This window comes from Vanellus vanellus, assembly GCF_965231255.1.
Source record: "Vanellus vanellus genome assembly, chromosome: 5".
Classification (NCBI taxonomy): Eukaryota; Metazoa; Chordata; class Aves; order Charadriiformes; family Charadriidae; genus Vanellus; species Vanellus vanellus.
Window position 1 is genome coordinate 64,794,203 of NC_138910.1, and position 25,024 is coordinate 64,819,226.

General features: G+C 39.6%; 1 long non-coding RNA gene across 1 annotated transcript in view; it reads left to right on the plus strand.

Annotated features, from left to right (window-relative positions):
- LOC309672803 overlaps window positions 1-25,024 on the plus strand; it is a 230,390-nt gene that overhangs the window by 29,065 nt on the left and 176,301 nt on the right. The window lies entirely within an intron of this gene.

Below are 25,024 nucleotides of genomic sequence, written 5' to 3' on the forward strand. Positions count from 1 at the left end.
CTTTCATGCTTAAGAAAATGAAATAGAAGAGTAAGAGCTAACAACTGCATCTGGATAGTAGCCATTATAACATTATTTTTAATATGCAATTTATTTTTATTTTTCCATCCTCTGGATAATTTTTCACGGAGACAGTACAATGAACTGTGCTTTCTCCAATGATGAGAGTGGCTTTGATGCTCTCAAATGACAGTTAGTTTTACCTTAGAAGGAACAATAACCAAGCCTATATTTTCACTAATTGGTGGCACCAGCAAGCTCTACAGTTGTTGCAATAGCTTTGTTTTAAAATAGTGAGCTCATTAGAAGCAGTGGACTCTGCTTCCATTGGAATGGTTAACAAGCTGCAACCCAGAACATTTCTACATGACTTTCCACCCCCTCAGAGACTGCCTTAGTCATCTGCGCAGTTATAGCCTGTAAGAAAGACAGATTGTTTGCTGAAATGTGAAGGAATTTTACCATTCTGTGGTATTGGTATTAACATATTATTATTATTGGATTCCAGGCCTTTATTACTTTGATGTCTTTATTTTGACTACAGTTCTTAAAAAAGCAGATCTGTGAAAGAAATTCTTGCTTAATACACAAACATAAAACATATTTAAGGGCAGTATGGTGGAAACATGCTTGATTGAGAGCTGTGGGTATTAATATAACTAATTGAAGCTAAACTTACTTCAGTACCCTGTATTTACTGAAACAACTTGAGCTAAGCAATGGTTATATTGTCTTATACTGGAAGGAAAACAATTGTCCATTGTATATCTCTTTTAGTGTCAGATAAGTGTTAGGTTGCTGGACGTGTGCAGTTTCATTCTGCCAGTCCGAAATAGCACTGAGCTGCTGGTTTTACAGCAATCCTGGGGAGTAAAAGACAGTAGTGGAAAGAAGATCTGGTATCGGTAATGTTGTCTTTCAAAACTCATAAGCTCCGGTGGAAGCCACAAGAAAAAGCGCCAGATTCACATATGGTACTAGCAACATGGCAGAAACAATTTAGAATTCAGCCCATCCTCCAGTGCAGTGCCGGGAGCCCCTCACACCCCAGCCCAGGGCATTAGAGGGTCAGCTGAGTCTTTCAGCTGGCTTGATGTAGGCCCGTCGCTTTCTGTATCCAGTCTTGCAAAGGCAGCTATGTGCTTAGCTCCATGGCTAGTCTGAGTCCAGGTGACCAGATACCCCTCTAAAGATGAGTTGACCACAGGGACAACCACTGGATTTGAAATAAGACACCAGAACTTCTCATTTCAAGAACATTGTCCTTAAGGCTGGGAGGAGGACTTGCTTAAATTTTCCTGATTAAGGCAGCAGTCGATGACACTGGCAGCTGAAAAGGTTGTCAGGTGTCAATAACTGTAAAATCCAAGTAACAGACTACCCAATACTCTCCTGAAGAGGAGTCTTGAGAGCTAATTTATGGGAATTCTGAAGGATTAACTGGCTAACATCAATCATGAATTCTGGGCAGAAAATCTGCTATATTCAACAAGTGCCATGAGCAATTGCATTTGTACATCTTGAACATGTCTTGGATACCTGGTCAGAGATATAAAAAACATGATTAGAAACTTCACCTTTCCAAGCCGTGTAGTTACTGATGCCTGGTTCAAGCAATTAAGAGAAAAATGTGCTCAGAACTCTGTTTAGTTATGGGGCTATCACCCAGGCTGTTCCCCCTTCTCCTGCATACTACTGCTATTTTAGCTGAGCATAGCTTACTACACTTGGAGGTTTTTTGGATTGTTTGCTACCCATTGTATTAATGGTGATCTATACATACTACTTCTGTGGGTCTGTAGACTTAGTTCTTTTGCTGAAATCAGAATAGGTGTGAAAAGGTGACCTTCTGAAATATGTTCCTTCTATGCCATTGTGTACCCCAGTGGCAACAGAAAGGATTTGCATTACTTGCCTGTTGTTTTCTGTTTCTCACGTTGAAAGAAAAAGGAAGGTAGAATGGTCTGCGTCCTCAGCAATCACAATCTTTTCTAAATGCTTTGGTATGTTATTGTAACTTGCCTTTTTCCCCCTTAAAAGTCTCTTCTGTACTACATTATAAATACCAATAAAATGTTAGGAGAAAAAACCACATAAAATGCATGTTATTTGTTTTAGAAGTCTACGAGATACAGCGAGTGTAGGAGGCTGGAATTTTTTACAAGGGGGAGTATTATTTTCACTTTTTAATTTCACATTGACCAATATTTTTACTTTGGGTAAAATAAAAACATACATTTTCCTGAGCCTTTACCAAGATAAATTTTCTGAACATTAGGCATTCCAGGATATACAGCCAACTCCTCCTGAGAGGCCAACGGGTAGATCTGTTTGCTCTGGGATATGGTTTTCTCCCTCTCTCATCTGTCAGCTCTTGCCTGTGGCAGCAATGCAAAGTATCATGGACAAAGCAAATCAAAGCTTTAAAATGGACTGGTCCCTGCCACCTTCTCATCTCTCCTGTCCTATCATGGTTTGAGTCAACAATTGTGGCCAAGAGGAAAGATTGACCTTTTTCCTCTCCAAATACTGGGGAAAAGGCGAGCAAAACAAGTGTTTGGGGTGCAGTTATTGCACATGGCTAGGGTGGCAGAGACAACAAGGCACTGTGATAGGCTAAGGAACGTTGGAGTGGAAAGTCAGCCGATCAGCTTGGTCACCTCTTTCCATTCCTGGCAATGACTCACTGTAACCATGTTGTTAAATGAAGTCATCTGCTACCTCTCCTCCAAGCCATATTATTAATACATCTCATTACCAGCCAGTCACCGCTCATTATTCCCCAATGTTCTCAGATGCTTCTCTCTTATTTTTCCAGAAGTATCTGAGCCATTCACAGAGCACTGGGGATGCCTAGTAGGCTGATTGTCTTGTGAAGGTGGTGGCTCGTGTGCCTTCTGAGTCCCAGTGCAATCTTTGAATAGTTCATTTATGAATGGGATATATTCCTGTACATTTAAAAGGAAAAAATACTTCAATTTGTACCTTGACTTATATATTTAAAAGTTATAAGTACATGTATTTTCATATATTACTGTGCACCAGTTGGATGATACTGTAAGAGAAAACTGTATCCCCTCTCTTGGAAATTTGAAGGCATCAGTACTGCTTAGCCCTGCAGTTCTCACACTTAAAGATGCAAACAAGAAAATCTTCTTCCCAAACAGTTTTTTACTGCTGTTAACATGCAGTACACATAGATAGAGCCTTTCGCCTAAGGACCTCTCAGTGCCTTCGAAAAATATATCACAGTGAGTCAGTAAGCATTCCCCCTCTGAGACACATAAGTCCTTATGCCCCTCTTACAGAAATTTGCACAGCAAAATTGTTTAAAAGTTAATTTCATCAGTCTGAATAAAGACTTAAGGTAGGAGCTGAGCCATCTGATTTTCATTGTAGCCTCTTGTGTAACAAGGACATGTGGAAATAATCTGTAAACCTTCCACAGATAATCTTCCACTGGCAGTGTGATGTGCTTGAAGGACTCTTCCAAATCTTCCTTCTTTTACTGATAGCAATAGACCAGTTTTCCCCCTTATAGATGACCAGCTTCAATCTTTGTTTAAACTTTTACTGGAAAGTTGAATTTTGCTCTGCCAGGGAAGGAATTATTTAAGCATCTTATTCATTAATTTTGCCAAAATTTGTTATAACCCTTTCTTACTTGCTCATAAGCATGAGGGCTTTGTAGAATGCTTTGTGACTGCCATTGCATTTGGGCCATGAAACTTGCCGGTATTATTGAAACTTGTTTGTAGTGTTGAACAGTGCATACCTTGTCTAATAGCAAGCTGTTGTGGAAACATACTTTGACTTCCTCTTATAACTGTATTTCACGAACTGTTCAAGGGTTGAGTCCCTGAAACCCAGCCCCGGTGTGTTGATTAAGATGTACCTGTCTTATCCTTCTGTATCCTGTATAGCCAGGCTTTCATACATGTTCTCCCAGGGAGGCATCTTGTAGTCTGGGAAATTCCCTCTAGATTTTACTTAATAATATTCCTCACCTTTGCTATATATTCTGGTGAATTAGTTACAGATTGACTATATCATGGTTGGTTTCAGAGTTTGCCCATTTTGAGATGAACAGGACAGTTTCTATTTTAAGTTATTCTTTTCAGGCTCCTTCCAAACTCAAGCAAATCTATCTGCACTTGTTTCATTTGTTTTGTAGTATTTTTTTTTTCTTTGAAATTCTACAAACTATAGGCTTATTCATTTTTAATAAATGTGAGACTCTGGAGTGCGAATGAAAGGCCCAGATGTCCTCTCCACACAGACTGCAGCAGATTTTTGGATTCTGCTTTACAAAACTTGACATTAGACCATATGGAATTTTTATAGCAATTTTGTAGAAAAGATTATTACTTTAGCAACTATTTTTCTGTTATGAATATTGAAAAATATTATTTGGGAATTTACAGTGAGAAGTGTGCTTCAAAATATTGTGGCACTCATTTTCATATTCTTGTAGTTGAGGTCCTAAGGTGGCTATCAGCTTTCATACCAGATTAACTGAAGTCTGTAGTGCAGTGCGAGCACTGAGTTCTTCCGTATGATACAGCTAGGCAAGTCTTCCTGTGCGTGAGAAACAGGCTTCATAATGGGCTTAAGTATCGGCATCTGCAGCATTTGGAGGAGTGCACTGTTTCTCGCAGCCAAAAGAGTACAAAGGAGGGTCTGAATTATAGGCCACATAGCCAAATAACCATCTTCCCCAGTGTGAAGATTCTGAATATGTCATTATTTAGTGACAACAGATATTTTAACGTTCACCTGCTATTAGTTGGTTACCGATTCTGCTGTGTTGACCTGCCTGCTTGGCAAATTGAAATAAATACAATCAAAACAAAGAAATTGAGCTGTCTGCACTCTGGAAAGGACTTTAGATTTGTCTCTGACAGTGATCCATGGCAGACACTTGAGATAACAAGTGTCTACATTTGTCCTACATTAGGAAGGTGTGGAATGACTTTTCTCCCTTAGAGTGTTCAACGTCTTGATAATATATAATATTCTGAGGCTGATTTAAATTTTGAAGGAAGGACTTTAGTATCCCATCAACAGTCTTTTCAAAACTCAGTTCTGATAACTCTGGCTTTTTTCTTTTTCTTTTCCCTCTGTAGAAGGATCAGTTTTGTATCTTGAAAAGTTTTTTGTCTCAGTTATTTCCAGTGGTTAGAAATAGTATAAAATGTTTTGAATTCCCTGACTTTTAACTTGATTGAGGATTTTTTTTGGTTCTTGATTGTGACAGAAAAAATATGATTTACCTTCTCTGTGCCATTCATTAGCATGCTTCCAGTATGTCCCCTTCTTGTTCATCTCCCTTCTAGGATAAATAATCTTAGTCTTTTCAGAGCATTCCAACAGTCTAATTGTTATTCACTATATCTCATTCATCACCTAACACCTTTTTTTTTTTCCCCCTCTTTTCTGGCAGTTGTAGATTTTGCTGGGGTTTTCTTGGGGTTTTTAGGGTCCTGCTGTTGACTTCCAAGGTGCACATTTTTTATTTTGATGTACATTACTTTACAATTGTCAACAATTTCTTGTCCCATTCACGCAGCTGCTTTTGATGTCTCAGCATATCATCATGGTCCTCCTTTGTCCTAAGGGTATTTGACCCTTATGTACCCTGCAGTTGTTGCCATCACACTGCTCCTGGACCTCCCAAAACATTCATAAACAATGAAATAATAAGAGGTATAAGTTCTGTAGTACAGAACACGAGGCCTTCAATAGTTAGCCTTTTGCTATACAGAGAATTGACCTCAACTTTCTGCTACACAAATCTTTACCCCAGCAGTATATGTCTTCCTAACCCCTTGGCTTTCTTAGTAGTTTGTCATGAAGAAGCTCGTCACAGGCCCTTTGTGACTGGAGTTACCTTGTGTCAAGCAGCTCTCCTTACCTGCTATGATACTGATGCAGACGTGATGAATCACAAGAGATTAAGTGAGGCATAGTTTCCTATTACTTGAATTGGTTTACCAAATTGAGATGGTCAGACACGATGAATGACACAATTCCTTGATCATTCTGGGATGTCTCTTTTGCACTGAAGGGACAACACTGACTGGCCTGAATCCTTTGGAGTAGTACCTTTCTCAAGTAAGAGCTTGCCTTTTGCCAGCAGCCTAGCCAATGTATACTTAAGACCTTCTGAACTCTTGGTGTAATGTCATCATCTGTACCTGATGACTTATTGTTGTTATAATTACCAATTTGCTCAAGAACCTTTTCCCGTGATACTTCAATTTCCCAAAGCATATCGTCTTTATTAGCAAAGAGGAGAGAGCTTGGATCCTGATTCCCACCTACAAATCTCTATTAAGTGCCTGGGAACATTAGGCTTTAAAGCATGCCCTGAAGGTCATGATATTTTCTAATGAAGCCAAATTTAGAGATATGAAAATCCACCACAAATTTTCCCCTCAAATTCTGTAATTGGTCCTTTTTGTCTGCTTAGTGAAAGTAGAGCAGTATGTCTAGTCTTTTTTCCTAACCTATTCTTAGTTTTCCAATTTATATGGTATATAAATTGACAACTGGGCCAAAAAACAATAATTTGTGAATAGGTCCCAGATTTGCCCTCATTTGTCACTCAAGAGAAAATTAAATTTTGGGGTGAAAAATCACAGCGTTCCAACATAAAATGTTATATTGAAGTAACAGAGAGTTCACCTTTCACTCCATTTTCATCCCACAGTCCCCTGAAATTCTTCCTTTTGTGTTTAACTTGCTCCTTGTATATGTGTTGAATATTTATTTAAGTATTTTGTCACCTGTGAAATTCTTTTCAGGAATTTTAAAAAATAAAGTGAAAAAAAAACCCCTAGTGAATGGGGTTTGAAAAGTGCCCAGCTTATAGTCCAGGGAGGGCAGTACATGACACCATTAAGGATAACGAGAAGAAGAATTCTCTGATGGGGACTCGAATAAATGTAGTCGCGTGCTGTAATAAAGAGCATATGAAAATGGATGTGGTATAACAAAATTATTCATAAAGAGAAATGCAAAAGGTTGTCATGCTGAGTGGTTACATGCAGTTATGTGGAGCACTAACAAGGTTATCACTAGAAGCTGAGTGCTGGGGTGCTCACAGATGTTTTCTAACTAGCACAGAGAGTAAACTGTTTTTATCTCGGAGGATATGGACAAGGCTGGAGTTGAAGGGGTGCTAAATCTTTTTACTGATTGTTAATAATTCAGAGCCAAATGGCAATAAGGGCTCATGTAGGTCAGTGTAACAAACAAAGCAACTTCACTTCAAGATGTTTGATGGAAGGTTTTCAGGCTAAATGCATTACTGCTGCTGTCTCCTGGATTCTTTTTGATACAATATTATCATATTCTCACCCTGTGCTTTATAAATAAACAACAAAATGTGTGCGTGCATGTGCATACAAGTGTTAATGAAATATTGCAAACAAACCGAAATACTCGTTGAAAAGGTTTTCTGTGGAAGCAAGGAGCACTTGCTAAGCAGCTACTGTAATGTTAGAAAACCAGAGGCTGAAACACTGCTCACATTCCAGAAGTACAAAATTTCTAGGAAGTGCAGTAATTCAGAGAGTTGGCTAAGTGTTGTTCCAGCAACTCAGAGAGCTAAAACATCATTTACCCGCAACATCAATATGATCTGAGTTTTATACTGTCATTTAAACATTTAAACAGCAGCAGATTTACAGCATAGACTGAAGATATGGCTGTAACTAATACTGTAACAAAATCAATAGACAAATGTTTTAGCAAAGGGCAGTCACTGCTGTTTTCACTGACGTGTGTTTGTGTGCATAGCACAGTCACACCAATGTGTTTTAAATTCAGCTCATAGGAAGGAGTTTTAAGCTCAGGGATTTAAAGCATTCAGACTTCTTCAGACCAAAATCATATCAAGACACGGCTAGGAGTATCGGTGGCCATGTCTAGAGCCAATAAAAATCTGTGGAAGTGTTTTTCTACTGAAATTGGCCTTTGGGGATTTTCCTTTAAGATTACATTTTAATTGAAGTAGTGAGCCAGTTCTGCATGTGGTGGAATTAAGAAGGCCGCTAACGCTAGAGTTCCTCGCAGAGCCCTGCAGATTTTGCCAGGTTAGTTAAGACGTTTCTATTGGACTTAGCCTTCAAGCCGTGGAATGATGAAACACTCTGTACTGTTTCATCAGTGTCTCTCATCTTCAGAAGCTGATTTTAAGCAAGCTATTAGTGGTCATGGTGCTCAGCTGGGATAGTAGCTATTTGCTTTCACATTTCAAGTATTTACAATCAATCACCGTAAGCATTTTGTCACCTCATAACATCCTGGATTTAAAAATACATATATAGAAACAGGAAGAAAGGTGAAAGCTGAAAGGATGGACAGAGGCTCTGTAGCTTGCAGCAGAAAAAGGTCTGTGTAAATATCAAGCATAAAAATTATAACTTGGAGCATTTACCTCCAGAAGTTACAACGTGCTGAATACCTTTGATCCACACACCTCAATCATTAAATTTACTAAATAGGTTTTTCTTCATATATATGCCTTTTACCCTGCATTTATGGGCTTAGAGTACCAACCTAGACATAAAGACTTACATTGATTTTTATTTTTAAATTAACATAAGCTCTAGTACTCAAAGCCTATTTCACGAGAGGCAGGTTGCCTTTTCCTTTTTTTTTTTTTCCCCAGATTAACTGTCCAGAAACAGAGTCAGAAATAGAAATCATTAAGTAAACTTAAGAATTAAAATGTTCTTCCCTCACCTTAACAAAGAGTTGCAAGGAACAGTTTTTATATGAAATAGGGGGTATATTAATTTGATTTCTTTCTTAATGGAGAGTGTTTGTGCATGCAGTTTGAGAGAAGCAGACAATACCAGGAAGGTGATTTAAGCTGATGTATTTTAGTCTGCCTTGAGGACTGGCTGAAGGCACACACATGATCCGTTTCTATTGTTCAGCTGACAAGTAGTAACTTGTTAAGTTATAAGAGCGCAATCACTTTTAAGCGTGAGCCTGTATACCAAGATATTAATCTGAGGCGCTCTCCTAACTGTCAACAGTAATAAGTTTGTTCATGTGGTAAAGGTATGACTTGCTGGCTTAGGACAAAAGGGTTAATGAATAAGCAGTGCCAAAAAACCAAAACCACATGTTGCATTCGGAAATGTTTCCGCAATAGTGTGTCATTGTTAGGGTGAGGAAATGTCACGTGCAGCTTCAGACTATTTATACTGCCTAAAATCAATTTTGAAAAATGTAAGCACTGGCCACAGTGGGGCCCTAGCAAGGATTTGAAATAAACCTCCCAGGAGGAGGATGTAATTATTTTCTCTTAATATCTGAAATATTAGGTTTAAAGGGAGAAGGTAAAAGCATTCATTCAGCACAAGTGCCTCAGTGTGTTTATTGAATGGAATCACACAGCCTGAAGGCCAGCGCTGTGCCGTCTCACACGCCTGCCATCCCACTAATTTTGCTGGGATTAGAGGGGGGGTGTAAATGAGCACAGAATTTAGCCACGGGATTCTAAATCCACTTTATCTGAGAAACCACACGTGGGCATGTGTACACCTACATGCACAGACACACACAGTCCGCCTCGCGTCCCTGCAGGTGGAGGTTGCTGTGGTATTCTTGTGGGGTGGGGTCCCTATGGCAGGAATGCCAAAAATCTTTTTAATCTTATTCCCCTCACAGAAGTTATAGCCAGCCTTGACGGTGGCATTTTTGTCTTCAAAATGTATTGCTATTTTAAAAACTAACCAAATGCACTTCCTTTAAGAAAGCTGGACTGCCCTGGTACTTTTCATTGCATTTGTGAGCTTCCACCTGTCAGCCAGCTCGGTCATGTTCAAACGAGACATTCACATACCAGCAGTGCATGTGCATAGGGAGCTGAACAGGAAGAACCCGTAAACTCTTTGCACCGCTGAAAGATAACTACGTGTCTTTTGTTCAGGAAAATACGCTCAGAGCCTGCTATTGGTGAGACATTCTTCTTTCCAGCAAGAGAGACAAATGCAGAGCTGAACCCTCAGCATTTGGGTGTGAAACCAAAGTGAAAGGCCCAAGCAGAGAGGTTCTTTGACTGCTCTGGAACTCTGTGAGGGCTGAAGGTAGAAGGTCAGAGTGAGACTTCCCGTTTTAAGAGGTCTTATCCCATAGTGATAAGTACTTGGTCTTGCAAAGTAGTGAAAACCTCTTGAAAATTACTTCTGTTACTCTTTGCCATCACTAGTAGAGCATTTGTATTCCCCAGCTCTCAGAAGGATCGGCAAGCATAGGGTCTGGGCATCTGTGTGACATTAGGGCCATGTACAAAATTAGAGTCAAGGCCTGAATTCAAATTTCAGAAATATCCAGGTGACTGGAATTCAGACGCCATGTTTTACTCTGGGCCGATCTCTGATTTTTACTCAGATATAGTAGGAGCAGAACAAAACAAGCCAGTCTGTCCAAGAGAGGAGATTTAAAAGCAAAGATGTGAGATCTACAGGAAGGATTGCTGCTATCTCTGGGCCATATAGTGTCATTGATTTTTAGGCTGATCTCTTAACTGATTCCAATTGGAACTTAGACTTAAAAATTGATGATACAGTATGGCCCTACGTGATGAAGAGTAACAGCGCAGGTTTGCTCACAGCTCCGGCAATGTAAATCCTGAGTCACTCCACTCAGCTGGAGTTAGGTCACTGGATCTGGAAGAACTTGGAGCCCATCACTGTGGGGTAAGCGAGGGTGTGGACCCACGGCGCATCAGCTGCTTCAGAGGATAGGCCCATCTGCAACCTCTCTCCCCTCAGCTAATCAGATAATTCAAGGCAGCTTACCTCTCTAGGAGAGAAAGATAAACAGCCTTGAAGTAACCACAGGATAAAAGTGTGCACACAGGCAATTACCAGAGAGCAGCTGATGCACTCTAAGTTCACACCCTGTGTTACCCTGTGGTAACTTGTTTGTAGGCTGATTCTCTCTGCACGCAGCACTCTGAGTGCTGCAGCCCTTTACAACACCCTGATGTCTGCTACTCAAAAAATACTTGCAGCCTGTTAAGCCCTTTCAAGAATAAAGAAAAGGGATGGGCTAAAAAATAAGTGTTCCTTTTGGGGATATTTTCCTTATGTTTTGAAGTTAGGCCAGCCTGACAGTTCTTACTTGTTAGTACCTAATAGTACTTAAATGTAGTCTAGTTGCTACCCTTAAGATTCCAGTTTCTGTCTGCTAGAATTTGTTACAGCTGTCAATAAGCAGATCACAGTAACAATTACAGTGGTGCCTGCTGACACCTCTGTGGTTAATGTCTGTCATGAGTTTTATTATAACTCCACGTGTATTAGGAGTTGTAACTTGGACAGAGAACCTGCTCTTTAAGATGAATTTACCCATATGCTTATAAACTACTGCTTTTTCTAAATCCAGTTATTTTTACATTTACTAAATGCCCCAAAATGAACACTTAAGAATGGTTTACAATGTAAGAAAGCTTTTTATTATTTTTATTTGATCGTTTAAAAATCCCATTGTTTGCCAGAATTCCACTCAGACCAACAATGAAACAAGTTAACACCTCAGATGCTGGGATATAATAAACTACAAAATGGCCTCGAACACACGTTCTTTCCAGAAGCCTGCAAATCTTGACAAATGCATGGAAATATTGTTTGGGAACATATTTTGCTATTGGAGACACTGAAACCCACAAAACAGAGAACTAACTGCTGCCTTCAAATATAACCCTGCAACTCGATTAACTACGTTCTGATTAATGCTATAATTTGGCCCAGAAAATTTAGGGCAAAGGCTGAACCTATTGGTTAACACATAACTGCACTGAGCTATTGCATGAGTCTCAACCCTCTTTTTTGTCTTACAAATCATTGGCCCTGAAATTCCTATTAAAGGCATAAATGGGTAATTTATAGATGAAGGGCCAAATTCACCAGTGCTGGGTCTGGAAGATATAAATAATGCTTTCTTGTTTCAGCATGGCTCGTTGCACTCTGCCTTCCTTTGGTGTTTTCTGATGATGGAAGGAGATTAATTTAATTTGTGGTTGGGATTTCATATGAGCCTTGCTGTTAGCGGCTGCTGAATCAGCATTCCTCTGTTGCTCTGGCCATTTGCTGCTTGGCTGTCTAGCACGTGTTTTGGTCAGCTGTGGTACTTTCATTCCCCTGCTGCCACAACTGAACTGGTCTTCGACATAGATCGGTAGAAGCTGATACAATTTCAGTTTAAATTTGTTCTGGAATTTTAGCTTCAAGTTAAATTTGTTCCCTCTGATCTGTACCCCTGAGTGACTGACTGCCAGTCTGCTTCTTCTAATCAAAACATCATAACATTGCTTTAACACATATATTTGTTTGGATTAATAATAAAGCACCAATTGTTAATCAGGGAAAAAAGGTTCAAAACTCTGTTTTGATTGGGATATATTGGAATATTTATGGAAAAATTCCTTTGACCAGAAAATTTATAATAAACTACATGCTACATTAAACCTTAAAAAAAAAGGCCCTGCTTTATGTTGCTTCCAAAAAGCAGATCATAATCCTACAGTATCTGGTCAATGCTGATGGATAAATGGGCACTGTACTTAAAACACAGGGGAGCCTTGAGGCAGGAAATGATATTCATTTATAGGTACTGGTGCTTCATTAGGAAATCATAGCTGTGAACCAAGATTTTACTAGTTCTTGTAATGTAAAAATCTGATTACTTTGATTCTGTTCATTGGCGAACTTTTCAACTAGAGGCTTTAGCAATAAATTTGGACAAAACAGAGACTGCACAATTTCAAAGCCACTCCAGGAAAAAAATTCACCTCTGCTGGTGTTTTATATTAAAATTTATACGATCTATCTTTCTAATAGATTTTCTCTATGATTTGTCCATCATATCATGAGAGCAAAATGCTATCTTTTCTTCTTGATATTTCGCTTTTTAGAAAAGCAATTTCTTTTCTAGATCTCTGCTTTGAAGTAGCTCATAGCATGAGAGGTCCAGCATCAAGAGTAATTAGACTAAACCATGCAGAAATCCCAATGGAAGTCGGCAGGTAAGGATAGCATTAACTGCTTAAAAACTAAAAAACAAATCAAAATGTTTTAGAGAACAACGAGGGTGAATGAATCCTTTTTACATATACAAAAGCAAACAGGATCATTTTTTGCATATCATGTACTCTGATATTCTTAATTAGCAAAAAAGAATTAGCATATTGGGATTAGTTTTCTGGAACCCGTGAAGACCTATCCGTAGAAGGGAGTAAATGTAATAAGATTACTATAATAATTGCCATGCTGCCGGGATGTTGCAGAGCAGCAAGTTACATGCAGTTTCAGTATATGCACGTACATGTATTTATGTGGACTTTTTCTCCAAATTGGGAAGAGACTTTATACCAGGATGTGGTCCCTACCTTTCTGCAGGGAATTACTTTTTGGTGTTACGTGTAAACTTTTAATTGACTTCAGAAATCAAATTTATAGTAATTTGTTGAGGTTCCTTTAAGTATGTTGTACGTAGTCCTTTTTCTCAACCAGTGGTCTTTCAAAGAACCAACAAATAACAAAGGAATGGGCCTTACTACTGGTCCATAAAGAGACATGCTATATTTTTGTCAGCTCCACGAGGAGATGCCTGTGCCGTGTTTCCAGTTACTTAACTGCATTATAAAAAAAAAGAAGTAATGTAAACATCTCCCCAGATTAATTCTGTCCCTTAAAAACTGCTCTATTTTGTCATGGATGAAAAGGAAGCTGCCCACGGAAGTATGTTTTGCAGCATAAACTTAATTATAGCACTTAAGAACTTTGAACCAACCTGTGAATATATCCATCATTTTCAGTTATTATATGGGCACAGCTTAACTCACTAAAATTAGGTACTCTCAATTACACATTAGTAAGATGCCTGAAAATCCTAAATTGGATGTGAATAGCTCAGCTCAGGGCAACCTATATAAAAAGACCCTATCCACACTGTGACCTTGAACCTTTTGCCTATATCTGACAGAGGATGCAGAGCTGTATGTATTCTGGTCTTCATTTTAGATGGATACATATGCTAGCAGTGGTATAACTTCCTTGTACAGTTTGTCTCCATCAGGTTCTTTTTAGCCCCAGTATGTTGTTATTCATTTTCCTAGTTGAGAACAATTATTATGTTTTAATGAAATTTGCAAAATAATGTGCCAGCCAGACTGGGACTAGTTATCAGACCACATAGTTATATTTTAGAGTTTTTGAACTTGCAAATGATTCAGAACAATGTCTTTTCTGTATTTTCTATATGTGTGTTTTATTTTTTAAATGGAAGAAAAATAAAACAAAGAAAGTGAGAGCTATAAGAAGGATTAGACCTCTTCTAAAAGGTTTCTTAGTACTGCTGCTGACCTTCTCAGTCTGTTCTGCTTTGCTTTGGTATGTTTAACTGCCCCGGGAGGTCATTATCAGACAGTGGTGACTGTTTTGTCAGGTCTTATTGTTTAATTAGATCACAGTTTATGTCAAAATTCTAAAATTCTTTTGGCACATGCCAAAATTTTCACAGTTTTTAGTTTTTAAGTTGAAATATTTCTCAAACAATAAGCAGCAGCTACAAGGGAGTAGATAAATTTATTTAATATTTACAGTGTGCACTTAAAAATTTGTGCCTTGGGTTAAATTCATTGAAATGTGACATCTTATTTTCAAGAATATCCTATGGGTAATCCCTTGAAACTTGTATTGACATTAATATAAGCCTTAAGAAATAGGCCTGCCGAGGCTCACATTATCTATAGGAAAGTTAATTTTTTCTACTGATCTTGCCTCCCTTCATCTGAAATAGTATAAGATTGTGTAAACAAACCCTCATCTACAGAATTAGAAAATGATGGTTTTGATGTGCCTTTCCTGCCCTTGAAATTATATGCCTGGAGTATGCAATCTGTGATGTACCATGTTCCACTAATGGTAAGATAATTGGTACAAATTTCTAGGCTAGAGGTAAATGCCAAACTGCTGTACCACGAATTTGTTGCTTGGATGATCTACTTCTTTCTGAATAAGGCAACCTACCTATCTTTTTCTTTGCCATATTTAATTAGAATCTATTATAGAAATTAGTGGAAAAAGAGGTGTATTACTCATTCCTCAGCATTCTATTCAAGAATAAATTTTTAGTCGTCATATTCTTATTCATCTTGTGCAGAGCCAAATCAATTAGTGCCTTTGGAAAGATGCAGTGCCCAAACTGAGCCAAGAGTGATGATGTTCAAAGGATCAAAACATTAAATGACCTCATGCAGGGCCCGGGTTATGGAAAATGTAGCTGCTTTTTCCAGCTTTCTCATATGGCCTGATAAAGTGTATTATCTCTCTCAAGACACTTGGTGTCTCTCAGCAAAATAAACCCCAAAGCCCCAAATCTCCCTCCCAATAAGCGATGAGTAAGGCTATTCTGTGTCTTGATGCTTCAGTGTATGAGGCAGGAAATCATACAGGCTTTGGGGGGTAATTTATTTCTCTAGAGCTATCGCCCTTAGATATCTCAGTATCACTATTCTCCAAGCATCTCTCTGTTGAATATTTATGGTGAATGACCCTACTGCCAGGGACTGCCGCGAGCACTGTAGTATATCAGTGCCCAGGCGTTTGATAGAGCAAGGTCTGTGCTACACCTTCAGAGCAAGTGCTATCATTGTTCCTCCAGGTGTAACACAGGGAGCTGAATCACTCACAGAGACAGATAAATGACAAACGTAGATCCCAGACAAGAGCAAATGGTAAAGTATGTAAGGGAGGGACTAATTACTGCTGCAGCGGGGACTAAAGCCCACGAGTAGGGCAGATCTAAACTGAGGCTGCCCCAAGCAGGCTGAAGCTGCTCTGGTGTGACTCTGGGGAGGGAGAATCGGCTTGAGAACCCTAAGGTCTCCTATCTTGTCTTCCCTGAAAGTAGTGACTTACACCAGTGAGAGGCCCAAAGGTGACTATATACCAGCCCATGCTTTGGGATTGGGTGTGATGTTTCCAGCACCCATGAAAGCTGAGAGTCCTCATCATGAAGGCAGCAAAGCAAACAGGGCTGCTGCCAAGCTCAGTCATGAGGGGATGTTGTACAAAACAGGGAACCCAAAATGTGTTGTAGCTGTCTTAAACATGGGATATTCTCAGTCTCAAATAAGACCAAAACCTAACTGAGGCCTGAAGGGAGAATCCGCCCAGGTGTGAAGTTGGGTCCATTTCCTCCCCCCTGAATTTGGCCAGTGCAAGGGGCATGTGGACAAGCCAAACCTCCCATGCAAGCAACCAAGGTTCAGTTGCTCACTCGATGTGCTCCAGGCCTGTCTACATCACTCATTTGATGGCATATCGCTCCCAAATATCTGCCTACCTTGACTAATTGTCACGGTTTAACCTGAGCCAGCAACTAGGGCCACACAGCTGCTCACTCACTCCCCCTCGCAGTAGGGTAGGGAGAAAAGGAGAGGAAAGGGAAAAAAAAACTCGTGGGTTGAGATAAAGACAGCAAGGGAAGACGATGTTGTTGTTGATGATGATAATAATAATATACAGAATAAAGTGATACAACACAAGTTGCTCTTGCCACCTGATGACTGGTTGTCCAGCCCGTACCGGCAATGATCACGCATTCCTGCCCCCTGGCCAACCCCCATTTATATACAGAGCATGATGTCCATGGTATGGAATATTCCTTTGGCCAGCTTGTCCTGTCTGTGCTACCTCTCAGCTTCTATGGGAAGTTGAAAAAGTCCTTGACTAATATAAACATTACTTAGCAACAACTAAAACAATATGTGTTATCAACATTATTCTCATACTAAATCCAAAACACAGCAGCTACTAGAAAGAAAATTAACTCTGTCGCAGCTGAAACCAGGACACTAATGCTGTTCTGCTTATCAGAAATGGGTTGTTTTCTAGCCTGGTGCTAAGCCTACCCTCTCCACACCATCCTGCACAGGTTCAGTCCTGCCTCTTGTCACATTTAACCCTCCCTGTCCTGGAGAAATTTTGCAGCCCTCTACTGGTTGGATAGAGACTTGCAGGTAAAGAAATTATCAGCAATCCCTGTGCTCTGCATTCAGCATTTTTTCAGTTTGGCCATTTATCATTAGCCCTGCTCTATTGTCTGACACACAGTGGTAGCTTTTCATAACTGCCTCAGTTGCAGGCCTTTCCTCGAGTACTTTTCTAAGAGGTCTATCAAGCATTTCATTTCACCAATATGTTTGTGGTCTCTACTGTGTGGTCTTATTGACGAATTCCCTAATTGCCCAGTTTCTATGTGGCACATAGAACCATCTCGGAAGGTATCCTCAATTTACTGTGTTGACTCGTAGACGCTAGAGAGAAAGCAGAGAGAAGCCTTTCACCCTTATAGCTCTATAGAGAAGATCATCATGTTAACTCTGCATAGTTGGGGATAGGGCCAACTCTCTGAGGATAAGCATGCCCCATGCTTTCCCATGCCTCAAAGCATGAGGAAAAACAGATCCGCTCCATATGTGAAAGGGTGTTTGAAAAAAAGATTCAAGAGTGTGAACTGTTTCTGCAGGATCTTTGCTATAATACCTAATATTAGCGTCTCATTCACAGAGGGAAGGATAATGACCTTCAACAGCACATCTTATAGGGTTGGGAGAAAATTTAACTCAAGTTTGAGCCTAGCTCTTGACTCATAAAGAACTGTGTTTGTTTCACATCTGATTAATCTGCCTTTTTTCTCCTTCTAGACTGTTTTGCTGAGCTCATATTGAGGTTTGCTGTTTCTGCTATTATTTTGTTATGAATATTATGTGAGGGATAAGTATGTATATTTTGTTGCATGTGTGTAACATAAGGCAATCTTTGCCCTGAGGTACTGGCAGTCTAATACAGAAACAGCTACTGTAGCATGCGAGGAATCTGATTTTTTTTAGATAATAACAAGTGTGGTTAATAAGGCATCTTGCTCAATTTTTGAAAAACTTAAATTGCCAAAGTTATTTTGACAGAGTTTTAAAAATGAAATTGATAAAATTATGCTACGTGACAGCATTTATACTCAGAATCAATATGTATAGTGGTATGTTTCAGGGTGAGTTCATAAGGCTGCAACTACTTTGTAGCAGCTACTACAGTACCGCTCGGCTGCTACACTGATTTCTCTCCTAAAGAACAGCATTGACAAGAAAACGGATGCTGTTTGTGGTATTAAAAGAGCATATTGTGTACAGATATTTGTAAACAAAGTAGGCTATTAAATTATTACTTAGTATTTATTCAATTAAATACCTCTCAATTAGCATTTACTATTGGAACTTTAGTGCTGAAATGCTGTATTGGATAAGAGCAATGTGCAATTATGGTTCCCTTTAGTTGTCCATAACCTCTTTGCAGAGAATTAGCTCACTGCAGCTCTCCCTATCAGCAACTGATTCCCTGAATATCTGTGGATTCACTGTGTCTACCACACAACCTCTCATTGCCCAGAGCCCTTTTTAGGAACTAATAACACCTTTCCAAAGCATTATTAGAATCTTCCAGACATACTTATGGTATTTTGAGCTTTCCCCAAAAGTCACGTGTTAAAGTTCACTCTTAGCGTGTTTGCTGGCATTGTAATCAGAAAGGGGCTGTGTTTAAGGTTCAGGCATTAGCATAGTGGCTTGCTGATGTGAACGTGCCCACAGTGCTCATATTGGAGTGAAAGCATGTCACAGCACCATTTTTACTTTGAAGATTACTAGTGTGCCCACTTTTATGGACAGCCGATTGCTTTCTGACAGAGCGTAATGGGAACCACAACCATAGGTAGAAGCAAGATGCAACCAAACCTGCACTCAGGGAGGCTCTCCAGAGCCTCCACGTAGGCAGCTACAGACCCCTGCATGGTAGGCCAAGGTCCTACTGAGAAAACTGTTGAATTTTAACTAGTTTGGCCTGTATGTGCAGTGACAAAGGACTTCCTTGGTTAGTTCTAAAATGTGCTATGTGTATACCTATCTCCAGCAACTAAGAGACTATTTAAGCTGATGGTAAGTGGGTAGAAAAGGTGCTGTGCCATCTTCCTCTCTACCTTTGAGTCTCATCAGGTTTTGTTCTCCTCTGCCTAGGTAGTGGATTGGTGATAGAGCAGTTGTCTTTGATATATATATAGGAAATTGTCTCCTATTTTGTTTTCAACCATGCCGTCAATATGTTCTTAAAGTTTCTTCTATTTATGTAACCTGTGATGACTTTCTGTGCTGTGTCTGCTTTCTGTTCTTATTCGCTCCACCTTTTCTATACATGCTGTCTTGGCTCTTTTAACGTGCAAACCTTAGTCATTTATGTACCTTTATGTATTATAGGCAATGGATTTGAGTTAGGTACCTAGCCCACACAAACCTTATTCTACTCATGAAGCATATTCTTAAAGCCTTGACTTTGTTGTCACTATTAATCAGCCCTTGGCTTTCAGTTAGATTTCTAGTTTTCAAATGTGGGGATCAAAACATGTATTCATGCTTGTTGAGGGCTATTTGAATGGCTTCAGGCTATTCTTTCAGACTGTACTGGGATGGAGCCAATGGGCAAACACAACATTTTGTTAGCAAAATGAGCAGCTTTTAATTTTCCTCTAACAGGTTAGGAATTTAATACAACCTGTTCACATCATCATGAATCACCAGTGCAATATCTAAGATATGTTTATGGTTGTTATTACTGTATGATGTGTACAGCTACTGAACAGACAAGCACAGGCTTTTTTATACTGAATGGAGAGAGTGAAATGGAAAGTTTGGAAAAGCTATTGATAATACTGTCAGTGGGTGACTACTCCAACTGTGAATCCCACAATCATATTTTGGGGTGTTATTGTATGTCTCAAATTCTATGTGTAGAAGTATATCTCTCAGAAGTCTATATTCAGTCTGTGCTCCTATTAATGCTTGTTCATATGCACTGAAAATCAAGTTTCCTGTCTCACAGGTGAAAGCTCTGACAACTAAGCTGTAGGCATGCTTGCTCTGTTCCTTCTCTTGCTGATCAAGTTTTGCAGAGTTGATTCCATTAGAAAGGATTCCAGAACAAGGTGAACAAGGGAGTTTCCTCCCCTTCGGTATAACTTGTGGCATGGTGGTTACAGGAAAGATGAGTACAAGGTAATACTCAGTACCTCCTGAGGGAGAGTTGGAAGAGATTCTGGGTATGGTTCTATTAGTTGTCCTAAATAAAAAAATAAAAAAATTAAAAAAAAAAGAGAGAGAGAAATGACTTCCTGTACTAATTGCAAGTGTCTGGTGTTTGGATCTTATCAGAATCCTGGTTGGAAATAGGAGTCTTCGTGTATCCTAATACAATGCTTAAGTAGTGGTTATTGTAGTTTTAAATTACATCTTCTGCCCCAGAGCTAGCTTGTTTCAGCGAGTTTGGAGCATAGAAAGAGGCTTACATCTCCCTTTACCTAGTCATATGGATATGCCCTTTATCTTTTGTATCTAGAATTTAATATTTTGAGGGAGAGTAGATTCTTGCAGTTGGGAAATAAAGTGTTGCCTTGAAAATGTAAAGACTCTGACATACAAATTATGAAATCACAGTTGTTAATTGGAAATTGCAGGAATCTGGAGGAATTACTCTTATATTTCTCTCATGGAAAGCTGAGAGAAGTTATCATGTCAATACTTCATGCTTCTGTCACAAAGAAAAGTAGAAGAAAGAAAATCATAACTAAAAAAAGATCCCACCACGCAGATTTGTCAGATACGTGATTGCAGGTCAAAGGTTAGCGCATCCCAAAGCTTTGGGAGACACTGGGTTATGAGACCCTGTTGGAACCAGCTTTTCAAACACTGGAATCTGTTAAGCTCCGCAGGACCACTTGCACCATTTACTACACTGGTGTACCTCACACACTGGCAAACCAGACAAAAATGACCGGAGCGGTGGCGCTTTTTTTAGCTTACAGTTTCTTTCTCTTTCCAGTTAGTTGCTTTTCTTTATTTACTTCTCACTTCTGACCTGTTGGAATATAAGCTGTACTAATTTGGACTTAGAATCTGTGTGTCATATTCAGAGGCAATATGGAAGTTACACATTACTAAGTAGTTTGCCTAAGTAAGTAACAAAGTCTCAGTACATATGTCTAAGTGAGTCTCAAGGGGGTCTAAATTGGTATGATGTGCACAGCGAGAGGTCTGGAAGAAGAGGTAAGCTACCCCAATTTAGACTTCCTCCAGGCTTAATTGGCATTCTTCAATTTACTTAGACTCCCCTCAGTTGTTGGCCCAGCATCTTCTCATAAGTCAGTTTCTATTTCACACTCCAGAAATAAAACACAGTAGAAGCACAGGATTTTGAATGTAATCAGACTTATTATCTGGTTTGATCATTATTTTGTAGAGATTTGATTGCTATTTATGATCTGTAATAGAGGTCATTATTTTATTACATGCTTTCTGGGTATGATTAAGTCACTTAAATGAAGGCTTTCTTTCAGTTTAAGTTAGTAAGAATAATATATTTCTGATTCCTAGTAAATAAATCTGAATTTCCGCAAATCTGCATGCATTGTACTATGACAGCATTTTTGTTAGAATATACAGATACAAGTAGATTAATAAAGTATAGAACTTTGTGCAAGCTAAAAATGTTATTTTTATAGAAAAATTATTTTTGGTTTTAAATTTTATGCATATTGTCTCCAATGCTGTGATCCCATTATTCATATGACAGGCTTTGAGGGTGGCAGATGTAGTTCCTTATTGGATATGTAGCCCTTACCAGGAAGAGGAGAGCAGTAGTACTCAACAAAGTTGGGTGTTTTAAAAATAAATTTAATATTGTTAACATTTACTCTGCTAAAAGTTATTCAGTGAGTGAGTTGTGTAATTGTTGAACTGTGTTGCAGATTTAGGAATTAGATTTTATTCACAAGTGCAGTCCCCTCAGATATTTTTCCTCAGGTTTCTTAAGGACCTGTAATGGACTCTAGGAAGCCTTTAATGCTTCGGAGGAAAACTGAGCTAGGTCAGTATTATGCAGTCTTGAGTGAGCCTTTAAAAAATGCCTAGTAGAGATATTTGCCACTCATCTTGTTAAATGGAGGACCTGGAAGCAAAAGAACAAGGAGTAGGTAGTGAATGAGTTGGGCAGCCCCTCCAAGGAGGCAAGAGATGCATATGTCTCGAGAGATGGCATAAAGCTGAAATGCTGTATAAGGAGCATTGCTGAAACTAAAGCCAAGCATGAGAATTAGGATGAGTATAGTCCTGAATGAAGAGACTCTTGACCTGAGAAGGGATGACATTGATTAGCGATACATGTTGTGCTAGATAGATAGCTTGGTCTCTTCATGCACTGCTCACATTTGGTGTGACCAGTCTATCTGACCCCAGGAGTTTATCCTACACCTACGCTATGCTGCTGAAAAGCAGTTTAACAACAGAAGTATACAAGTGATGGGACTCTTGGCCAAACTATTTTATGGCTGACACTCTGTAAGGCGCTCAGACCCTTCCAAGCCTCATACAGACTGGGGACTCCAAACACAGTGTACAGAAATAGCTTTCTCACCCACTTGAGAGAACTTGTCCGAGCACATAAAAGAAAGGCTCTTTTGCCCATCAAGTCAGCACTCAATTTTTTCTACACTAGTACAGAACTTCTCTGTACTTATCAAATCTTTGCACTATTTATGTAATTTTTGTTCTCAAATAAAATACTTGTTACAGAAGCCCTTTACATGTAAAGCATGCAGGGCAAGCACAGCTGCACTACTGTGAATATAAATGTTCACCTACGCAGCAGGCAAAAAATTCATGAGATTAGGTAAGATTGGTTAAATACAAATCACATCTGGAAACAAACCAAAAAGAATCCATAACTTCCTAGGCACTTTCTAGGTACCAGTATAGGTTAGGGGTGGACCTGCTGGGAAGTAGTTCTGAGGAGAAGGATCTGGGGGTCCTGGTAGATAGTAAATTATCCATGAGCCAGCAATGTGCCCTTGTTGCCAAAAAGGCCAATGGAATCCTGGGCTGCATAGGGAAGAGTGTGGCCAGTAGGTCGAGGGAGGTCATTCTGCCCCTCTACTCTGCACTGGTGAGGCCACAACTGGAACACTGTGTCCAGTTTTGGGCTCCCCAGTTCAAGAGGGACAGGGAGCTGCTGGAGAGAGTCCAGCATAGGGCAACTAAGATGATTGAAGGACTGGAGCATCTCCCTTATGAGGAAAGGCTGAGGGAGCTGGCATTCTTTAGCCTGGAGAAGAGAAGGCTGAGGGGAGACCTTATTATTGTGTACAAGTATCTAAAGGGTGGGTTGAAGGAGGATGGAGCCAAACTCTTTCCAGTGGTTCCCAGTGACAGGACAAGGGGCAACAGGCACAAGTTGGAACACAGGAAGTTCTGTTCAAATACACGGAAAAACTTCTTTACGGTGAGGGTGACAGAGCACTGGAACAGGCTGCCCACGGAGGTTGTGGAGACCCCTTCTCTGGATATTTTCAAGACCCGCTTGGATGCAGTCCTGAGTAATGTGCTCTAGGCAATCCTGCTTTAGCAGTGGAGTTGGACTAGATGATCTCTAGAGGTCCCTTCCAACTCTGAAAATTCTGTGATTCTGTGATTCCTGAAAAACCTGTGGGACAAGTGGACCATTTTGGCAGTAGCAAGCCAAAGGGAACAATGTACATCAGAAGGAACCATGAAATATTACATGGAGCATGTTCACCACTGACCTGGTCCCATGCAGTGCTCCCGTGTGCCAGCACAGAGCTGTGTTGAAGGCGCTTCAGCAACATCTTGAACATCCTGGCTTTCACACAGAGCTCAGTCACACCCCACCTAGTGTTCAAACATCTCTCCGCTTCCCACTCAACAGCAAGACTTAATTTCTTAGAGGCAGCAGCTAGCATATGACTTTGTGAGCAATAGCAGTGGCAGCGGCATGAAGCTTCACCAAACAGAGAGAGAGGCAGCAGGAGACCAAGAACAAGAGAGTTTTCCACCTGCCACCTGAATACTGTAGGGTAATGCTGTTGTATTTAAACTAGAGAGTTCCCATACCTTTCTTTACTGCGTATGTCAGGAACCTCGCCTTTAGCAGTAAACGTGCTTGCTCTAAATCATTTCTCAATGGACTGGTAACGATCCAGTTTTCTGAATGGCTGCTATTTGTGTCTGTGACTGAAGACTTGCTGGGAAAGGTATATGTAAGGGTATGAATTTAGCTATATTACTGTGATATGCAAATAGCTACTGCGTGGTTTGTTAGGGGAACCAAGGCAGGGATGACCATATTTTTGCTATCCTAGGTTCAAACCAGTGTCCTCTCACACTAGCAAAAAAAACTTGTTTGGGGAATATTGTGATTCTACTGTTTGATTTATTTTGTTTTTTTTTGTGACTGAAAGTGGCTTAGCTTGGAAATGTTTGGGTACTCTCTTCCCCTTTTCCAACTTTTCTTTGACTGAAGATTGACTCATCACTTCTGTGCAGCTGCCGTAATTGGCTTTATATTTATACTTCAAGTGATCTTAGCAGACTCCTTTGTCTTAGAACACTGTCCTAATATAAAGGCTCAGTAACTCAACTACTAATTGCATAAATAATCTCTTTCAACAGAAAATGCCTTCTGATTTTTCTATGGGAGCTGCTCATGTCTGTCTTTTCTGTGTAACATACCTTAATATCTACATGGTTTCCAGTCTAAGTTTTTGATATCAGTCCTAGTTATGCAGCAAAATGGGTGGCTGAACCAAAGAGACATTTTTCCTGGACCTGCCTCAGAAAACAGCATGCAAGTTGAAATTTCATTTTTAAATTTAACTTCTCCTTCTTGGAACAAATTCACTAAAGTCAAAGTCTCACTTTTTATAGCCTCAGTAACTGTTTCTGGATTTTCAAAGTCAACTCAGCTCTAAGCTGAAGTAATTATGGCACATACTATAAACCACAAGCACTGTAAACTCAGAATGGACTGCTATATCACCATCTTGAAAGTATATCAATCTCCTTTTACTCTAATTTGTTATACACACTGTTTCTTTCGTTGCA